The 21830-nt window shown below is 42.5% G+C and overlaps 1 protein-coding gene across 9 annotated transcripts in view; it reads left to right on the forward strand.

The window, feature by feature from the left end:
• The first annotated feature begins 254 nt into the window (after positions 1–254).
• The window catches only part of Huwe1 (HECT, UBA and WWE domain containing E3 ubiquitin protein ligase 1), a 169090-nt gene continuing 147514 nt past the window's right edge, over positions 255–21830 (forward strand). For 6 of the 9 annotated variants that reach the window (XM_042684865.1, XM_042684871.1, XM_042684872.1 and 3 more), the window contains exons 1-3: positions 2724–2929; positions 4352–4439; positions 6073–6209. The gene's annotated coding sequence lies outside the window, so the exon portion shown is untranslated. Of the gene's footprint in view, positions 314–506; positions 606–2722; positions 2930–4351; positions 4440–5697; positions 5715–6072; positions 6210–21830 lie in introns of those variants that run through there. The other 3 variants (XM_042684866.1, XM_042684873.1, XM_042684867.1) reach the window with 3 other exon arrangements.

Consider the following 21830-nt stretch of genomic DNA (forward strand, 5'->3'; position numbering starts at 1 on the left):
GAATCAAATTCGAGTTCCCTAGCAAATCCTACTATCTTCTAAGGTTGCCTTTATTGGGCTGTGCGTGAGTAGCTCAAAGGCAGTCACAAGCAAGGGACCTGGTAGCACCGCCAAGGGAGCTCCCTCCCAAGGGACAGAGGCGGGGCTTCTCGTGCGGGGTGGGGGTGGGGTGGGGGGGTGGAGCTTCAAATCAAGTGTGATCAGAGCCGCAGGGGGGGGCGGGGGAGGATTTCGACCGCGGTGGAGCGTGGGGGAGCTGGGCCGTGGACCCCTGCACTCTCCTGCGGGTCCCGCCGAGCCACTGCGGGCGGAGGTGAGCGTCCACCCCTGGTCTGGGGGCGGGCTCAAATTTACTCGGCCGGCTTTGGTTCCTCCAGGCGGGGCAGTTCCCACGGGACCTGGCGCGGAGGTGGCAGCCTTGGGGGAGCCTGCGGGAAAGGCTGCTGAAGGGGCCAGGAGGCCTGCCCCAACCCTTGGTGAACCCCGCCTCTTCTCCCCTCCCCCAGGCCTCGCTCAGTGCCAGCCAAGACCTAGCTGCATCTTCGGGGACAGCGGGGCAGCGGTCGGCAGCGAGGCCAGAGAGCGGCCAACATTGGGGATGCAAGGTACCGGCATTAGTCAAGGCCAAGTGGCCCTAGAGAGGGAGTTGGGGCTGGGCCTGTAGCGTTTCTCTCACTTGTTTCGAGGAAGGTGGCCTCAGAGGAGAGAGAATGTGGGGGGCGGGCAGACAGGCTTCGCGGGTAACTACTAGGCTCTCTGTGTGTGTCTGTGTGTGTATAATAGATATATTACACACACATGTATTCATTTCGTCTAATTGCTTTTAAAATTTTCAGCAGTATGCCTTGTGTATTTTACTATAGTAGGGATTCCAATTTATCCCGATTTTTAAAACGATACATTGCATTGTGTGATTTACTACAGTTTATTTAACCATTTCCTGGTTGTGGTACATTAGCTTGTTTCCCTTTGGGGGGAGGGGACTATTCCAAGTATTGCCGTAATGAATGGGTTTGTGTATGTTTCATGCACATGTATGAGTATTCCTGTAGGAGAAATTTCTTAGGAAAGAAATTGCTGGGTCAAAGTGTGTATGCATTTTGCATTTTGATAGATTTGACCAAATTTCCTTCCCTAAAGGCTATACTAATTAACACTACCCAGTTTTCTGCGGGAGTGCTTATTTTTTCCAAAGCTGTGTCAAATTGTCATCAATCTTACTAATTTCGGCCAATATAAAGGTCAAAAATCGTATGTCATTGTTTTTATTTGTTATTTCCTCATTATTAGTAAAACTGAACATTTTTGTTTGATTAGGAAAGTGAACAGGCAAACATCGATAATCTTCGTGTGTATAAGCAACAAGCATTTTGGAAATTTAATACGGAAAATTTTTTTACCCCCTCCTCAGTAGCAAGAAAAACTAATAAGAATACCTGAAAGTAAACTATAAAACTTTATGAAGTAATACAATGAGCGTGTTTGCATAAATGAAGGAGGATACCATGCTTTGGGATAAGAATGCTCTATTTTGTTGTGATGTCCATTTTTCCTATATTGCCTTATGCAATTGTTGCAATTTCAATAAATACACCAAGTTTTTGAAACTTAATATGATTCCAAAGTTCATGGGGGGGGGATGGTTCGAAATAACCGAGAAAATATTTTTAAAGATTAGTAAAGCTGAGGGAATTTATTCTATTAAACTGTATTCTAAAGGAATGCTATTTAAATTGGAATGGACAGAACAATACATTGGAATGGAAAAGCCCACAGATCGAGTCACATTGGATATCAAGATTTGTTGGAGAAACATTGTTGGCTAGACATGGGAAAACTGCCATATTAAAAGATTCAAGCAGTCACCCCCCACCCCCAAGCTCGAATTTGCCTTTGAGGGCAGAATCCTTTGTTTGGAGAAAACCACTTTATTGGATCGTTTTGGTTATGCCAAGGAAACGCTTCACTTGTTAAAACTGGTAGCTTTGAAGGTAGAACTAACGATACGAGGGCCTTTAGTTAGATTAAGATGGATTCAGGTTAGCCTGCAGTGCGACGAGTAGTTTGGATGTTATAGGTCTTTTAAATTTTCTCCAGTCTAATGGGGAAAAACGTTATGTCATTGCTTTCATTTGCATTTGCGTGCTTATTGTGAGATTGAACACCTTTTTATGTGTTAGTCAAGGATAATGTTATTCCTGGAGGCAAATAACAATGGGAAACATATTGCTCCCCTTCCAGAATGGAGTTTGACTAATTGGTACAGCCCTGCCGGGAAGCGTGACAATAAACAGGTTGACTTTTTAAATTTTCTTCTGGCACTAAGCAGGCTCTAGACACCTAGATCGGGGGCGGAGGCAGTTTTCAGGACATGGCCGAGATTTGGCGCTGAGCTGTGTCATCGCGAGGTTTGGCAGCTAGCTCCGCAGTGGGTCGGAAACCTCGTGGTAGGCGAGATCCCTGCAGGACGGGAGCTTCCTCCCTTTTCCCCGAAAAACTCCCAGTCATTTTCACGAAGCCCCGCCTTTCTCCTTTTTAGGCGTGTGTGTCTGGTCTCGCGAGATCTTGTTTCCTAAAGGCTAGGCGCGGGCGGCATCCTGCGGCGAATTTCGAAGATCTCGTCGAAGCTAAACGTAATATCGCGATAGTTCTCATAGCGCATGCGGGAGCCGGTGGCGGCAGGTCGGCCCCGCCCCTAGGTGCTTCGTGAGATTGTGCGTCATTTGCTTTTTGCTTCGCGTAGGGTGAGAACTGAGCGGTAGCGACCTCGGCTTTGGTTCGGGGGAGGGGTCTAGGAAGGGCTTGGCTCAGGCTTTGCCTGTTGGGCCGAGGTTCTCGCGGGATCGTGTGGAGGCAGCAGCGGTTCGGTCACTGACTGCAGCACCGCGAAGGCTACAGCAGTGTCTTCTGCTGGTGCTGTTCTTATCTGGTGAGTTCTCGCGGGAGCGGTGTTATGTCCTCGTGGGATTGGTTAGTGGTGGTTGAGGTACCTTGGGGGGTTGACGGGGGAGGGGGGGGGAACCGTGACTAGGGTCGGTCCGCCTGCCGTTAAAATGGCGGCGGAGGCTGATCTCTATCCAGCTAGGACCCGGGACTAAGGTGTTGGCTATCGGTGTTTGTGACGCTTCTTAGATACCTGACGTTAACGGGGTGACGAATGGCGGAACGTTGAATGCGAGTATATTCTACCTGCGACGAAGACCATCCGATTTCTAATCCGTTTTGGCGACACCGTTTCCCGGGCCTTGGCCTCGTGTGGGCCTGCCTTTGCCCCCACCAATTGGTCTACGCCTTCGTTTTGCCGCCGCAGTGGGCGGGTTGGAAAGTACGGGAGGGGTGTCCGGAGTTAGTTGGGTAGTGGGTTGGTGGTTAGCTTGGGCGGTGGGAAAGGGGAGCAACCAGCGATGGAGCAACCCATCTCCCTACCACTTTGCCAGCCTGCTTCTGTTCTTAGTCCTGGAGATGACCCACATGAGTCCCCCAGTTTTAGAGATGAGGTGGGCTCTACTTCCCCAACACCCACTTTCTTTGAGCTAAGGTTGAGGTGTCAAGCTGTATTGTCTGTATTCCTCTCCTTTCTTCCGCAATTCTATCGCCCGATTAAATTTCCTTCATCTACGTGGATAGTTGGGGTTCATATTTAAGGAGGGGGAAGTCACAGCTTCTCCATGTCATTCTCCTTTCCCAGCCTCAGTTTAGAGTACAGCCTGAGTCGTCTACCCTCTTCACCGACCTCCTTGGCGCAGGCATTAAATAGAGCCTCGTTCTCTGCATTTACTCCATCTTTGTGGATGGAACCACAGTAGCCTTCCATTTCCTAACATCCTCACGCTTATTTGGCCCTGATCCGTGGACAGTGCACCGATTGCTTCAACTCAATGTTGTTAGAACACTCTTAGGCCGAACAATGTATGTGTCCGTGGTTGAATGATTGCAATCCTTGAATCCTCCTCATTCGTGGTTTTTAGCCTTTTCTCCCTAATAACTGGCTCCTCCACCACAGAAAAAGGCTTTAGAGGATAATTCCCAACTTTTCCTCCATTCTCCTTGAAAGCCTTGAGACCCGCCCCCTTTCCCCACCTAGCTAAATTTCTGGTAGCCTCTTGATCTGTTGACATTCTATTTCTTTTGCCAACCGCATTTTACAGCCTATCTTTTCTTAATTCTGCGTTCACCTCCCTGCTCTTTTACTAGTGGTTTAATTCTCCAGAGGGGTCAGCCTACTTCTACATTTTCCTCCCTCCACGTGTTAAGATTGTCACTGTCCTGCTCCTCAAACATTGCCCCTTGTTCCACTTTATGCCCCCCCCTTTTATTACAATTAATTCCTTATTATTTGTTTCCTTTGTAGATTACATGTTCCGAATTGCTTTCTTTTAACTCCAGTGTTGCATAGATTGAGGAGGAACCAACATTTCCTATTCATGCAAGGCAGTCTGGTATAGTAGAAATATTGTTTCCTTTGAGTTTACACTGAACCTTGGCTTCTATATAATGGGGCTAGTAGTACTTAAAGGATTGCTGTTGGAATTATTTTTTAAAGTTCCTGGTTCATCATAGGCAAATTGTAAGTTTGTGTTAACTTTTTCTTTGTATGAGAATACATTGGTAAATGCACCTAAGTCATATGCTACATTTAAATCATTGGTATATTTCTAGGCTCAATTTTAAATTTTGGATCTTTTTTCCTTATCTGCCACTAGAGTGGTTAATGATATTTGAATATTACTGCTAGTCTCGAAACTTCTACTGGTATTAGACATACAGTGCAAAAATCACTCTTCTGGAACTACCACTGGCCAGGATAGTTCAGTCCACCACACCCAGGTGTTTTACCTCTTGAAAAGGATACCTCATCCCTTGCTTACTCATTCCCTCCATGTCCTGTCATTTTATCCTACAAAAGTAACGAAATCTGGTGTCATGTATTTTGCTGTGGTAAGGCCATTGCTAGCTAGTTTTCGTGTACTTTCCCCGTAGTATATTCATGTGACCCCTCAGATCAGTAAGAAGGTCTGCTATTTGGCATCTTACCCAAGCAAGATAATTCCTACTTGAGAGATGTTGGAAAGATGATTGCAAAACTAAGCTGCTTTTTCCAAGGGAATCACTGCCTGTTCTTTGATACACTATTTCCTGTTGTGCTTTTGCTATTTTGTATCTTCTTGTATACTATGAAGTAGAAGCAACTATATTGGTTGGCAGATAGTTTTCTTTACAGTTAATATTTTGATTAGCTCAATATCAAAGTGATTGCTTTTTTTCTTAATTATTTTGGAAGTATACCAAGATTGAACTATAGTGGGATTTAGTTTTGAACTTCAGGGTTTGTTATGTTTAGTTTCAAGTTCTTTGGAGGTAAAAATTGTACCCTTTTTCATTGGAAGATAGGAAATTGCTTTTAGTATTCTGCCTTGGTACTTTTTGCAGTGAGTTAAGCATTGATCACAAATTGACTCTTAATATGACTCTTCTCCAGTATTATAATAAATCTGGAAATGATAATCTATGTGTAACCTAAAAGGTTTAATTTATTCTAGGTAGATTTCTTCTCAGGTATCTCTTCTCTCTAAGAAGAAATCTACCTATAATAAAGAAGAAGAGAGGAAGGAGTGGCAATACCAAACAAAAACTTGGTCTAAGGTTCAATGGCAAAGGAGTTTCCAGGATGTTTCTCTTTTGTCTCCCAGTATGGCCTAAGAGCATGTGTGAAGGTGAAAAATAATTTTATATGTACAATATTTTTTTCACAAATGTGATAACTTTTCCTTATTATCTGTGTATAGTGAGGAATAAAAAATGTCTATAAGATAAATAACTATCTGTAATTCATTTGAGTTGAGAAGAATTGAGTTTTTAGGGATACTGTTTACATGTTATGTTAAAAGTATTGTTGTGACTATTAGTTTCTGAATTCTTCAGTTATTGATCATAGTAGATCATGCAAAATACATATTGGTATGTGACAGCTTTTGCTTCAGAAATAATATTACGTTTAAAGCTTTTACGTGATGGTCAGCTCCCCACACTAATAAATGTTTATTCTCTCCCCCCCCCTACCTTTTTTTGTAGGTCCTCCAGTAGCCTAACCTGAGTGGGTTAGTGCTCCAGAGGAACCAGCAGACCAACTTGGTCGGGAAGGTTCAGGAAGCTGTTGAAGTAGTGTTGAGATTTCCTACCAGGATGAGTATGAGTGGCTGTGATTTTAGGTTAGTTTTTTTTAGATTTTCATGGATATTTGTAATTTACTTTCTGAAATGGAGATATGGTGGATTGTTTCATTGTGAAATTGAGCTGCTTGGTTTCTTCCATTGTCTGGATCAGATCTGGTTGTTTCTTGCATTATAGAGGATGAAGCTGAATTATTGAATTAAAGAAAACTGTTTAAGTGGATTCTGCCTGAACATGAGTTTTAAAATTACTCAACAATTGAAAGATAGTTTATATAAACAAATATTTGTGCTAGTACTGGTGATTGAACTCAAGAGTCTGAATGCTTAGCTTTTTTACTCAAGGCTGGCACTCTAGCACTTGAACTACAGCTCCACTTCATTTTATGAACAATTCCTTAAGTGATTACTGTGAAAAAATTTAAACAGAAAAATCGAATATTATAATCTTTCTAATGTACCCATTACAAACTTTAACATTGATCAACTTTCAATCATTCTTTATCATCTGTACCTCGGCCCATTGCCTCCCATTATGTTGAAATAAGCCTCCGTTATCATTGTTTTTATTAGTAAAATGTTTCTATCTCTAAAGACAAGAGGTTTTTTTTTTATTTATTGTGAAAATACTGTACAGAGGAGTTATAATTACAAGGGCAAGATAATGAGTACATTTCTTATCAAGCATTGTAGCCTCCTTTGTTTCCCCTTCCCATCCCTTCCCATCCTCCCCCCGCCCCCCCCCAAGACAAGAGTTTTTTTTTTTAAACAAAGCCTCAATCATTCTCACAATTGAAAAAATCAACTTCTTAAAAATAGCAAAGTTATGGGGCTGGGAAGGTGGCTCAGTGGTAGAGTGCTTGCCTTGCATGTCTGAGGCCCTGGGTTCGATTCCTCAGCACCACATAAGCAAAAAGAAAAAAAGCTGTAAGTGGCACAGTGGCTCAAGTGGTAGAGCGCTAGCCTTGAGCTGAAGAGCTGAGGGACAGCGCCCAGGCCCAGAGTTCAGGCCCCACGACTGGACCAAAAAAATAAAATAAAAATAGCAAAGTTAAACTAGGGTTTAAATTTCCACAATTTTTTGTTTTGTTACATTTTTTAGTTTGTGTAACTCACAATTCAGATAGACTATTCATCAGAAAAGATTGATACGGCTTTTAAATCTGAAAGTTCTGCCTTGTGTTTTTCCTTTCCAGTATATTTGTTGGAAGAAATTATTCTGTAGAGTTTTCACCACATTGGGAAATTACAGCCCATAGTAGTGTCTAACCCATTCTTGTTAAGCCAAAGACCCTGGAGGGCTCATTATAATGGAACAATAGTAGTAATCTCCTGTATCCCAGTTGGAGTTAATACTGCTTGCCTAGTCACTATACTGAAATAACTAGTCATGTATTCCATTTTCTGTAGCAAAGTCTGATTTGATACCCTACTTCAATTCCATGTCTTGGCCCAGCTTACTGTTCTAAATGAAAAGTAGGACTTCTGGTAGAAGAAGCTAATGTTTCCTAGATAATGACCTGATTGTGCCTTTGGGGTTTTTGGTGAATGGTTACAATATCCTTAGGTATATACTCTGTTACAATGTTGCTGTTGATGTTGATACTTCAGCTGGTCTGACCCACAACATCTAAGCTATTAAGATCTCCTGATGAGGTCATCTGGCTGTCACAGTTTTTTTTTTTTTAGTTTAGTATAGTTTTTGGCCAGTCCTGGGGCTTGAAGGGTGGGTCTAAGCACTGTCCTCGAGCTTCTTTTGCACAAGGACAGCGAGCGCTCTATCACTTGAGCCACAGCACCACTTCTAGCTATTTTTTTATGTGGTACTAAGGAATGGAACCCAAGGCTTGGTGCGTGCTAGGCAAGCACTCTACCACTAAGCCACATTCCTAGCCCTGTCACCAATTTTGAATAGTTTTTGAGAGCTTATACTTATATCCTGACTTTCAGTGACTTGATATTTTTCCTGTTACCTGGAAACAATGTTGCTTCTGGTATAAAAGCCCTTTAAGTTGTCTCCTTGCTCAGCTTTAGACCTGTTGGGATCTATACTGTATCCCTTCCATAGTCAAAACCAGAGACTAGAAGTAAGACATACACTGGCTGTAACTAGTTTTTGACACACCAGTGTGGGAAGAACAAAGTTTATACTATCTTTAAAATAAGAATTTTAGGGCTGGGAAGGTGGCTCAGTGGTAGAGCGCTTGCCTTGCATGCTCGAGGCCCTGGGTTCGATTCCTCAGCACCACATAAGCAAAAAGAAAAAAGCCGGAAGTGGCGCTGTGGCTCAAGTGGTAGAGCGCTAGCCTTGAGCTAAAGAGCTGAGGGACAGCGCCCAGGCCCAGAGTTCAGGCCCCACGACCAGACCAAAAAAAAAAAAAAAAATAAGAATTTTAAGTTGAAGGGGCAGAAAGGGGAAAATCATCATGGATTAAAATTTTGGGGTATTTAGGTGAAAAATGATTGTGAATCAACAGTACTGTGGGTGATGAGTTCAGGCCTTTCAGTTCTGTGTTCATTGTTGGAGAAGTAAATCAGTATTTGAAAATTGGCTAAATATTACAAGAATAATTTATTGTGAATTTGCAGCTAGTTCATGCTTTTAACAAATTATTTTGAGGGCTGGGAAGTTGGCTCAGTGGTAGAGCGCTTGCCTTGCATGCCTGAAGCCCTGGGTTCAATTCCTCAGCACCACATAAGCAAAAAGAAAAAACCCGGAAGTGGCACTGTGACTCAAGTGGTGAGCTGAAGAGCTGAAGGACAGTGCCTAGGCCCAGAGTTCAGGCCCCACGACCGGACTCAAAAAACAAAACAAAAAAACAAATTATTTTGAGCACATTGGATATAAGAAGCTTAAACAAGATCACTTTAAGCCCAAACAAATTTGTGATACCTGATGACTGTAGAGTATTGGTACATAATTTTGCATACTGTTTGACTTTTTTTTTTTTGTCGGTCCTGGGGCTTGAACTCTGGGCCTGGGCGCTGTCCCTCAGCTCTTCAGCTCAAGGCTAGCGCTCTACCACTTGAGCACAGCACCATTTCCGGTTTTCTAACTTTCCTGCCTGGGCTGGCTTTGAACCACGATCCTCAGATCTCAGCCTCCTGAGTAGCTAGGATTACAGGCATGATCCGCCAGTGCCCAGCTTTGACATTCTAATATTTGAATATTTTCACTTGTTATTGGCCCTAAGTTTACAGTAAATATGAAGTTGTTTTTTTCCCCTTTTGTATGTTTTCTAGTACCAGACTTGGTTGTTTTGAAAATTCTTGTGCTTCACATTCCATGTTTCCTCTACTGGACTAAGATTAAGTTGAAAACTGTTTAGTTGTGATCAATGTTTGGCTGCTTTACAATGATCTCATCACCTATAAAGTAGAATACTCACAAGCACTTGTGTTCTTATTATTTTCCTTTGTTGTTTTCTGACTCCTGTCCTCAATGACTGGTTACCAGATATTTATATATGCTAATGCAAGGGGTAATTCAGCTCTTAAGATTCTTTGGGAGCTTCTCATTTGTTGTGTCACTGGGGTATAGTTGCTAAAACTTGATGTACTTGTTGACCAGCTTGGTTTTCTGGCTATAGAAACATTCTCAGATAGTGAAGGGGAGTGGCTCTCACAGTAAAATGACTATAGGTTTTGTTTGGACTGAGAATTTTCAACTTTGAGTTCTCTTAAAGAATTTTAAATCATTTGGTTTTCAAGATTACCATGTTGTAAATTGATCACGAAAAGTAATTTCACAGGAGTTGATGTTTTTGTAATGATTTCACTAAATGGAAATAACCGACTTAAATGTTAAAATTCTCAACTCCAAGATTCTGCTTGTATAATCTTTTTTTTTTTTTTTTTTGGTTGGTCATGGGGCTTGAACTCTTGGCCTGGGTGCTGTCCTTCAGCTCTTCAGCTCAAGGCTAGTGTTCTATCACTTGAGCCACAGCGCCACTTCTAGCTTTTTCTGCTTATGTGGTGCTGAGGAATTGAACCTAGGGCCTCATGTATGCAAGGCAAGCACTCTACCATTGAGCCACCTTCCCAGCCCCATTGTATAACCTTAAGTATTAAAAGAAAGCAGGTTTTTCTTTCTATTTGGCCCGAGGACTGTCCCTGAGCATTTGTGCTCAAGGTTAGCACTCTACCATTTGAATTACAGCTCTACTTCTGGATTTTTGGTGTTAATTAGAGATGAGTGTCTCAAGGATTTTCCTGTCTGGGCCGACTTTGAACTGTGATCCTCCCATCTTAGGCTACTGAGGAGCTAAGATTTCGTGTGTGAGCCACCAGTGACCTGCTTCTTTTACTTTTTTGCCAGTCCTAGGACTTAAACTCAGGGCCTGGGCACTGTCCCTGAGTTTATTTTGCTCAGGGCTAGCACTCTACCAATTGAGCCACGGTGCCATTTCTGACTTCATCTGTTTATATGGTACTAAGGAATCAAATCCATAGCTTCATGTATGCTAGGCAAGCAGTCTACCACTAAGCCATATTCTCAGCCTTTATTTTTTTTTATTTTTATTTTTTGCTCATCCTGGGGCTTGAACTCTGGGACCAGATACTGTCCCTGAGCTTCTTTTTGCTGAAGACTGGTATTCTACCATTTGAGCTACAACACTACTTATGTTTTTTCCTGAGTAGTTTATTGGAGATAAGAGTCTCACAGACTTCTGCCTGGGCTGGCTTTGAACTGTGATCCTCAGATCTCAGCCTCCTAAGAGTAGTTAGAATTACAGGCATGACCCACTGGTATCCTTCTTTTTTGTTGTTTTCATTTTTAAGATGTACAGAGGGGTTATTTCATAAGTCAGGTCAGTTTTTCCTTTTTTGTAATCATTAAGTAGTGACTGAAAAAAAGACTAAAAGTAGGGAAGATTTAAATTATTCTAGAGTGACCTAATTAGATTTAAAGGATTGGTGAGTCCTAGCATACTGTCATTAATTTATGTACTAGCACAACAAGAATTTAATCCTTATAATTAGATACTAGAAATAATTGCTCTGAAAGGTATATTGCATTTGGTGTAATGGCTTATGTTTTAGAAAAGTTTTAAAAGATTGCCTAGATAATTGTTATTTACTGTATTACTGTTACCTCTTTTTTTGTTTTGTTTTGTTTTTCTTTTTTTTGGTCATGGGGCCTGATCTCTGGGCCTGGGCACTGTCCCTCAGCTCTTCAGCTCAAGGCTAGCACTCTACCACTTGAGCCACAGCACCACTTCCGGATTTTTCTGCTAATGTGGTGCTGAGGAATAGAACCCAGGGCCTCATGCATGCTAGGCAAACAGTCTACCACTGAGCCACCTTCCCAGCCCTTGTTGCCTCTTTTTTATGATGAGGTGTATTTCTCCTGGCCTTTGCTTTTATATTTTTTTGCTCGGTCATGGTGCTTGAACTCTGGGCCTGAACACTGTCCCTCAGCTCTTCAGCTCAAGGCTAGAGTTCTACCACTTGAGCCACAGGGCCACTTCCAGTTTTCTGAGTGGTTTATTGGACTCATGGACTTTTGTGCTTGGCCTGGCTTTGAACCACAATCCTCAGATCTCAGCCTCCTGAGTAGCTAGGATCACAGGTGTGAGCCACCGACGCGCGCCTGGCCTTTGCTTTTTTCCCCCTTCTGCTGCATCTTTTCTTGGGGCAAGATTTCAGTATATTGCCCAGGAAGGTTTTGAACTCCTGGGCTCTAGTAATCCTTCTGCATCAGACTCCTGAGAACGACAGGCATTTACCATTGTACTCTATACACTCCTTATGTGGTACTGAGCAACCGAACCTAGGGCGTCATGCATGCTAGGCAAGCATTCTACCACTAAGCCACATTCCCAACCCGTATCTTCCTTTTCACTGTTACGTCTTAGAAACATTTTATTTAAAATTACTACTGTATCTTTTCACCCTACATTTTTGCTTTTTCCATTTGGTTGAGTAAGCATTTATTCAGTGTTTCCAAACACAGGGATTTAGGGACATAAAATGAATGAGACTTGATCCCAGCCCTTGAGAAATTTAGTTAAAGACTGTATGTAGATGAGATTGTGTTTAAAGTTTCTTAGCCTTGGCTGGGAATGTGGCTTAGTGGTAGAGTGCTTGCTTGACATGCATGAAGCCCTGAGTTCAATTCCTCAGTACCATATACACAAAAACAGCCAGAAGTGGTGCTGTGGCTCAAGTGCTAGCCTTGAGCAAAAGCTCAGGGACAGTACCTAGGTCCAGAGTTCTAGTCCCAGGACTGACAAAAGTTTCTCAGCCTTTTCTACCATCCTTTTTCCAAATATGCTGTCCTTGCATAGTCTATTGTTTCTCAAAGGCCTCCTCAGCCTTTGAAACTGCAGATATATGAAAAAGTATCCAATTGTTTTCTTTTCTTTTTTTTTTTGGGTCCGGTTGTGGGGCCTGAACTCTGGGCCTGGGCGCTGTCCCTCAGCTCTTCAGCTCAAGGCTAGCGCTCTACCACTTGGGCCACAGCGCCACTTCCGGCTTTTTTCTTTTTGCTTATGTGGTGCTGAGGAATGGAACCCAGGGCCTCAGGCATGCAAGGCAAGCGCTCTACCACTGAGCCAACTTCCCAGCCCCTATCCAATTGTTTTCTATGAATAACAATATAATGAAAAGCTGTTGGGCCAAGATGTGGTTGCAGATTGACATAAGAAGTTGATACTGTAGTTCTACTAGTTTACAGTCTTTAGATGGGCCTAGCCTGCTTCTGTTATTTTCCTCTTTGGTTTCTGTTTTGTTGCTTTATGTGTTTTCCTCACTTTTTCCCTTTCCCTTCCATCTCCTCCTTTCTCCCGCATGTCAAAAAATGTCTGAGCTTCATATAAATTATGTCATAAGTGGACCAAATGTTTAAATATTTCCATTTTTATTTACAAAACGGGAACAAAATGCATACTTTATAGGTTGCTGTGAGCATTTAAGTACAATGATGTATATTAAAATGTTGAAATTATAGAGTACAAAGAGAAGGCCATCATAGTTTGTGTACAATTGATAGATAATAGCTATGTTATTTGGCAGATTATTTCATCATTGAGCGTTTCCTCATCATTTAAATGAGGGCAATGATATTCAACTACTACAAATTGAGAACTACTCATTGCTGCCACATAATGGAAATACAGAGAGAAGCATTTGGAAAATGGAGAACCAAGTGGTCTTAGGGGAGGGAGACTTCAAATCACATTCAGAAGGATCAGTACAATATGTGGAATTGACAGAATGTAACAGCAATTTATAGGAGGGCATCTGAGAATGTCATAGAGACATTTGTTAGAATTAAGCAAGAGGGGCTGGGAAGGTGGCTCAGTGGTAGAGCGCTTGCCTTGCCTTACATGCATGAGGCCCGGAGTTCGATTCCTCAGCACCACATAAGAAAAAAGAAAAAAGCCGGAAGTGGCGCTGTGGCTCAAGTGGTAGAGTGCTAGTCTTGAGCTGAAGAGCTGAGGGACGGCGCCCAGGCCCAGAGTTCAGGCCCCACGACTGGACTCCCCCCCCCCCCCCCAAAAAAAAATAGAATTAAGCAAGATAGGTGAAACTAGATCATGAGCTCAAAAACACTAAAGATGAAATTGTTTAAAGTGGATTTTACCACTTCATTAAAGATATTAATAGACTCTAGTGAGGTGATCTAAAGATATACTACTGTATATCTAAAAGGATTTCTCTATCCTTTTCATCATTTTCCCATATCACTGAATCAATTCAGGAAACTAGAAAATGTATGTGCATTTTGGGGGGAAAGTGTCATAATTATTATTATTATTTTCTTTTGCTAGACCTGGGGCTTGAACTCAAGGCCTGGGCACTGTCCCTGAGTTGCTTTTGCTCAAGGCTAGCACTCCACCATTTGAGCCACAGCACCACTTCTGGCTTTTTCTTTTTATGTGGTACTGAAGAATCAAACCCAGGGCTTCATGCATGCTAGGCAAGCACTCTACCACTATGCCCCATTCCCCAGCCCCAAAATTAAATATCTTGATGAGGTCAGCTAGGATTGCAGAAGTGAACTACTGGTGCCTGGTAAACCCTAGATTGGATATTACCCAAACTAGGCTTCTTAATTTATATAGACCTAGATTTAGAGATCTGACTTGCCCAAGATATCATGACTGTATAGTGGTGAGGTTGGGTATCAAGCTCAGATTACCTAGTCTGGTATTATTCCCATTTGCTTGTTAATCTTCTTCTGTCTGCCCATCTGTTTGTCTATATCTATTTAGCTTATCTATGTATTTTCAGTTTTGAGACTTGGTTTTTTTTTTTTATGTAGCCCAGGCTGACCTGGGCTTAAGGTATTTGTTTTCTTTGTTTTTCATTTATTTTGTAAGTTCTGGGGCTTGAAATCATGGGCTGGGTTCTATCTCTGAGCTTTTTTTTACTCAAGGCTAGCATTCTATCACTTGAGCCACAGCTATACTTTCATAATTAATCTTTTTATTTCAAGCTCAGGACTGGCAAAAACAATCCAGAAGGGCTGGGGAGGCAGCTCAGTGGTAGAGCACTTGCCTTGCATGCCTGAGGCCCTGGGTTTGATTCCTCAGCACCACATAAGCAAAAAGAAAAAAGCTGGAAGTGGCGCTGTGGCTCAAGTGGTAGAGCGCTAGCCTTGAGCTGAAGAGCTGAGGGACAGAACCCAGGCCCAGAGTTCAGGCCCCACGACTGGACCCCCCCCCAAAAAAAATTTCAGCTAAAATTACGCATTTCTCCAAAAGACAGTTCACTTTTATTTGTACCAGCCCTCATAAACTTCTGAAAAAAATGTATATGAATCATTTTAGCTGGACACTGAAGTCAACACCTATAATCTTAGCATCAAGAGACTGAGGCAGGAGGATTGCAAGTTTAAGTTTAGCATGTGCTACACAGACCCAGTCTCAAAATCTTTTACACACACACACACACACACACACACACACACACACACACACACACACACACACACACACACACACACACACACACACACACACACACACACACACACACACACACACACACACACACACACACACACACACACACGTTTGGACTTAGGGCAGGGCCTGGGTGCTGTCCCTGAGTTTTGTTGCTCAAGGCTAGTGCTCTATTACTTGAATCACAGCTCCATGGGGATAACAGTTTTATGGTCTTTTTTGTCTAGGTTGGCTTTGGACTGTGATCTCCAGATCTGAGCATCCTGAGTAGCTAGGATTCTAGGCATGAACAACCACCTGGCCTCTTTGTGTATTTTTATGTTAAAATCTATTGTTTGATTCTATTAAATTTTTTTTTTTTTGCAAATCCGGGGGCTTGAACTCATGAAGGCCTGGGCAGTGTCCTTGAGCTCTTAATTTTAAGCTCAAGGCTAATGGTATGTTAATCTGGAGGCTCGAACTCAGGTCCTGGATATGATCCCTTAACTTTTTTACTCAAAGCTGGCACTGTACTTGAGCCATAACCCCACTTTTAGCTTTTTTAGGTAGTTAATTGGACATTAAAATCTCATGGACTTTTTCTTGCTCGTGCTGACTTCAAATCTTGATCCTCAGATCTCAGCCTCTTGAGTTGCTAGGATTACAGGTGAGGTCAAGCTGATTTTTGCTTTTTTTTTTTTAAATTAAATACATGTTTTTTTTTTTATTGTGAAAATACTGTACAGAGGGATTACAATTACATAGGCAAGATAATGAGTACATTTCTTATCAAGCATTGTAGCCTCCTCCTTTGTTTCCCCTTCCTATCCCTTCCCATCCTCCCCCTGTCCCCCTGGTTTTCGTTTTATTATTTATTCTTTTTCTTTTTCTTTTTATTTTTTTTGGGTCCGGTCGTGGGGCTTGAACTCTGGGCCTAGGCGCTGTCCCTAAGCTCTTCAACTCAAGGCTAGTGCTCTACCACTTGAGCCACAGTGCCATTTCCGCTTTTTTTCTTTTTGCTTATGTGGTGCTGTGGAATCGAACCCAGGGCCTCATGCATGCAAGGCAAGCGCTCTACCACTGAGCCACCTTACCAGCCCCTATTCTTTTTATTTTTTTGTCAGTTGTGGGGCCTGAACTCTGGACCTCAGGGAATTGGCCTTCAGCTCTTCAGCTCAAGGCTAGCACTCTACCACTTGAGCCTCAGTGCCACTTCGGCCTTTTTTTCTGCTTATGTGGTGCTGAGGAATCAAACCCAGGGCCTCATGCATGCAAGGCAAGCACTCTATCACTGAACCAACTTTCCCTCTTCCCCTTTTTTTTGTCAGGTCATGGGGCCTGAACTCTGGGCCTAGGTGCTATCCCTCAGCTCTTCAGCTCAAAGCTAGTGTTCTACCACTTGAGACATAGTGCCACTTCTGGCTTTTTCTGCTTATGTGGTGCTGAGAAATCCAACCCTGGGCCTCATTTATGTGAGGCAAGCACTCTACCACTGAGCCACCTTTCTAGCTCCTTGTTTTATTTGTGTGTGTGTGTGTGTTTTTGGTAAATATTTGTTTTTAGTGTTAACATAGGTAATATAAAAAGGGATTACAGTTACATAAGTTGAGTAAAGAGTAGGGACTGTTTTTCTTGAATGTGATTGGTGTGAAATGGAATCTCATGTAACTTTTTTTTTGGGGGGGGGTCTGGTCATGAGGCCTGAACTCTGGGCCTGGGCGCTGTCCCTCAGCTCTTCAGCTCAAGGCTAGCGCTCTACCACTGGAGCCACAGTGCCACTTCTGACTTTTTTCTTTTTGTTTATGTGGTGCTGAGAAATTGAACCCAGGGCCTCATGCATGTAAGGCAAGGCAAGCGCTCTACCACTGAGCCACCTTCCCAGCCCTCTCATGTAGCTTTTATTTGCTGTTCTCTGATGGGTTGAATGAACATTTTTTCATGTATGTACTAGTCACTTTTTAGAACTATCTACTCAACTTATTTACCTCTACTTTTGGTGTTTAATTTTTTGGGTTCTTTTTACATTCCATATATTAATCTCCTGTCATTGATAGCTGGCAAAAATTTTCTCCCATTCTGTAGGCTGCCTTTTCACTTTGGCAACTTTCTTTTTTTGGTTGTGGGGCTTGAACTCTGGGCCTGAGCGCTGTCGCTCAGCTCTTCAGCTCAAGGCTAGCGCTCTACCACTTGAGCTACAGCGCCACTTCCGGTTTTCTAGTGGTTTATTGGAGATAAGAGTTTCACGGACTTTCCTGCCCGGGCTGGCTTTGAACCACGATCTCAGATCTCAGCCTCCTGAGTAGCTAGGATTACAAGCATGAGCCACCAGCGCCTGGCTCACTTTGGCAACTTTCCATTTTCTTTCTTTTTCTTTTTTTTTTTTTTTGGGTCCAGTCGTGGGGCCTGAACTCTGGGCCTGGGCGCTGTCCCTCAGCTCTTCAACTCAAGGCTAGCACTCTACCACTTGAGCCACAGCGCCACTTCTGGCTTTTTTCTTTTTGCTTATGTGGTGCTGAGGAATCGAACCCAGGGCCTCATGCATGCAAGGCAAGCGCTCTACCACTGAGCCACCTTCCCAGCCCAACTCATACAATCTCATTCGTCAATTCTTGGTATTTCCTGAGCATTTTTAATCCTGTTCAGAATATCATGGATTATCTCTGTATCTTGAAGTGTTTACCCTGTGTATCCATCTAGTAGTTTGAGAGATTCAGAGCCTGTTTTAACAGAATGTTTTTTAGTAATTAGAGATTGGAGTCTCCTGGATATTCTTGTCTAGGGACTTTGACCTGAGGTACTGAGATCTTAGCTTCCTGAATAGTTAGTATGACAGATGTGAGACACCACTTCTAGCTATAGAAACATCTGTGTTTTCTTTTCATATATATATATTTTTTTATCATGGTACTGGTGATCAATCCCAATGCCTAACACATGCTTTGCAAGTGTACTGCTGAGCTGTCTTTATTGCTTATTAGTTTTGGAGAAAAATTCAGATATGTTTAAGGCTGAACATCTGTCTTGGGCTTAAAGCAAACATCAATTTTAGATAGTGCGTTAAGGGATTATTCCATTTCATTTTGCCTGAGATCTAGATTGTTCTAAGTCACAAAGCCAGCAAACTGCAAGCATCTTTAGTCGGAAATGCAGCAGATTGTTCATTGTTTAGTTCATTTGAAAAATATTTGAAGCTAAGGTGGCTAAGATTTGAGGATCCCTGTTTCAAGATAGCCTAAGTAGACAAATCCAAGAGACTATTTTTTTTTTTTGGTCATGGGTCCTGAACTTTGGGCCTGGGTGCTGTCCCTCAGCTCTTCAGCTCAAGGCTAGCACCCTACCACTAGCGCCACTTCTGCCTTTTTCTGCTTATGTGGTGCTGAAGAATCAAACCCAGGGCCTCATGCATGCAAGGCAAGCACTCTACCACTGAGCCACCTTCCCAGCCCCCCAAGAGATTCTTTTTGTTTTTGTTTTTTTTTGGGGTCCGGTTGTGGGGCCTGAACTCCGGGCCTGGGCACTGTCCCTCAGCTCTTCAGCTCAAGGGTAGTGCTCTACCACTTGAGCCACAGCGCCACTTGTGGCTTTTTTCTTTTTGCTTATGTGGTGCTGAGGAATCAAACCCAGGGCCTCACGCATGCAAGGCAAGTGCTCTACCACTGAGCTACCTTCCCAGCCCCCAAGAGACTCTTTATCTCCACCAAAAGCCACTAGTGGAGCTGTATCTCAAGTAGTAAGAGTGCCAGCCTTGAGCCAAAAGCTAAAGGGTAGTGCCTCTAGCTCGCTGAGTTCAAGCTCAGTACAGAAACAACAAAAATGTTTGAAATAACATGTATGTAGGCTTTATGTGGTGCTGGTAGGCTTACTAACAGATAGTTTTGTCAATACTGTATGTTGAGATTTATGGATTTTTTTTCCACTTCCTGGTATTCATTTTGATAAACAGTATTTTAGTTATTCAGAGGAGGTATGCATTTGGATTCCTTGGATTCCTCCCCTAAATATACCTTCCTTTAGTCAGTTTGTGTGTAAATGCTTTGAACCCTGTATATGTTGTTATGCTTAGTTTTATTTTAGATCTAGCTTCCACATATCAAAGACATGGGCCTTTGATCTCTGAGCCTGGATTACTTAACATGATTTGTTCTAGGTGCATCCATTTCCCATAAAATGACATAATATTATTGTTTTGAATGGATGAGTATAATTTCATTGTGTATATACAACATCTTCTTGATCTACTTATCCTTTGTAGGGCATCTAAGTTGTTTCCATAACTTAGCTATTGTGACTAGTGCAACGATGAATATGGAGGTGCTGAGTAAATGCCCAAAGTGGTATGGCTGGATTGTAGGGTAATCCTGTGGGTTTTTTTTTTTCTGTTTCTTTTTTTTTTTTTTTTCTTTTTGCAGTCCTGGGGCTTGAACTCTGGACCTGAGTTCTGTCCCAGCTCTTCAATTCAAAGCTAGTACTCTACCACTTGAGCCACAGAACCACTTCCTGTTTTCTGGTAGTTAATTGGAGATTAGAGTCTCAGGGACATTCCTGCCTGGGCTGGCTTTGAACCACGATCCTCAGATCTCAACCTCCCCAAATCTCAGCCTCCCGAGTAGCTAAGATTACAGGTGTGAGCCACCTGTGCCCAGCTGCCCTGTTTTTGTTTGTTTTGTTTTGTTTTTCGATGCATCTCCAAATCACTTTCTAGTTTATATTTCCACCATTAGGGTAATAGGTAGATAAGTTGTTGTTGTTGTTGTTGTTGGGTCCGGTCATGGGGCCTGAACTCTGGGCCTGGGCGCTGTCCCTCAGCTCAAGGCTAGCACTCTACCACTTGAGCCACAGCGCCACTTCTGGCTTTTTTCTTTTTTCTTATGTGGTACTGAAGAATCGAACCCAGGGCCTCAGGCATGCAAGGCAAGTGCTCTACCACTGAGCCACCTTCCCAGCCCCCAAGTTTACTGTTATACCAATAGTTGTTATAAATAACTTTGTCTTTTAAATTGTACAATAAGAGTGCTTGCCTAGCTTGTGTGAAGCACTGGGTTGGATTCCTCAGTACCACATAAACAGAAAAGACTGGAAGTAGGGGTGTGGCTCAAGTGGTAGAGTGCTAGCCTTGAGCAAAAGAAGCTCAGGGACCATGCACAGGACTAGCAAAAAATTTTTTTTTGTACAACAGTGTGTTTCTCTTTCCAAGTTCATTTGAGTCCACTCAATAGTTGAGACACCATTAAAATCTTTGATTAGGTCACAAAATAGGGTTTAATACTTTGTTTAAAAAGCAGCACTTAGATCTTAACAGGAGATTACAGTATGTAGTGATATATAGAAGACAAGATTTCTTTTTGCTTTTTGTTAAGTCTACATGTATCTTTATAGCCATCTTTAGAATAGCTACAATAATCTTGTTGTCTTTAGATTTTTTTCAGCTCTAGCACAATCGAATGAAAAAGGATTTGTTTTACAGCAGTCATTATGACTCAAAGAGCTATAGTAACTTGTTTGTGAACATACAGTTACAAAATGGTATTCAAGCCCAGGTGTTTCCATTATGCTGTTACCTTCTACTTTGCTTTGACATTTTTTTTTTTTGGGGGTCCGGTTGTGGGGCCTGAACTCTGGGCCTGGGCGCTGTCCCTCAGCTGTTCAGCTCAAAGCTAGCGCTCTACCACTTCAGCCACAGCGCCACTTCCGGCTTTTTTTCTTTTTTGCTTATGTGGTGCTGAGGAATCGAACCCAGGGCTTCAGGCATGCAAGGCAAGCGCTCTACCACTGAGCCACCTTCCCAGCCCTGCTTTGACTTTTTTCCAGTGTTTCTCACTGTCTGTCTCTGTCTCTCTGTCTCTTTTTCTCTCTTTCTTTTGCTAGTAGTCATGGGGCTTGAACTGAGGTCCTGGGTAATGTCCTTGAGCTTTTTTGCTGAAGGCTGATCCATGCCTCCACATCTGGCTTTTTGACAGATAATTGAAGAGTCAATTGGACTTTCCTGCCTGGGCTGTCTTCAAACTGTAATCTTCTAATTTCAGCCTCTTAAGTAGCTAGGATTACAGGTCTGATCCAACAGCACCAAACTTCCCCTACCTTTTTGCTAGTAAGCAAATGTTCTCACTGAGCTATACCCTCAGCTCCCAATTTTTTTTTACATTTTTAAATTTATTTACATTAGTTATACAGGGACAGATTTCATTATGACATTTCCATTCATGTTGCCTTACAATTTTTCTTTCTGGTCTTTTATAACTTTTTCCCCCCCCAGAGATGAGGACTGAACTCAGGGCCTTGCAGTTGCCAGGCAAGTGTTCATCCACTGAGCTAAATCCCCAACCTGCATTCATGTTTATTATTATTACTCCAATCAATCTTTTCTTCTTTATCACTTTTCTCAACAGGTTTCATTATGCTATTTTCATACATGTGAATATTTACTTCTACCTTAGTCTTCAGATATTATTATTATTTATTTATTTTGTTGGTCATGGGCTTGAACTCTGGGCCTGGTCACTGTCTTTGAGCATTTGTGCTCAAGGCTAGTACTCTATTACTTTGAGCCACCGCACCACTTCCTGTTTTCTGGTGATTAATTGGAGATAAGAGTCCCATGGCCTTTCCTGCCTGGGCTGGCTTTGAACTGTGATCCTCAGATCTCAGCCTCCTGAGTAGCTAGGATTACAGGTGTGAGCCACCAGTGCCTGTTTTTAAATTTTCTTTTATCGGTCATAGGGCTTGAACTCTGAGCCTAGGTGCTGTCCCTTAGCTCTTCAGCTCAAGGCTA

The sequence above is a fragment of the Dipodomys spectabilis genome, unplaced genomic scaffold, assembly GCF_019054845.1.
Source record: "Dipodomys spectabilis isolate Male_0828 unplaced genomic scaffold, ASM1905484v1 ptg000091l, whole genome shotgun sequence".
Lineage (NCBI taxonomy): Eukaryota > Metazoa > Chordata > Mammalia > Rodentia > Heteromyidae > Dipodomys > Dipodomys spectabilis.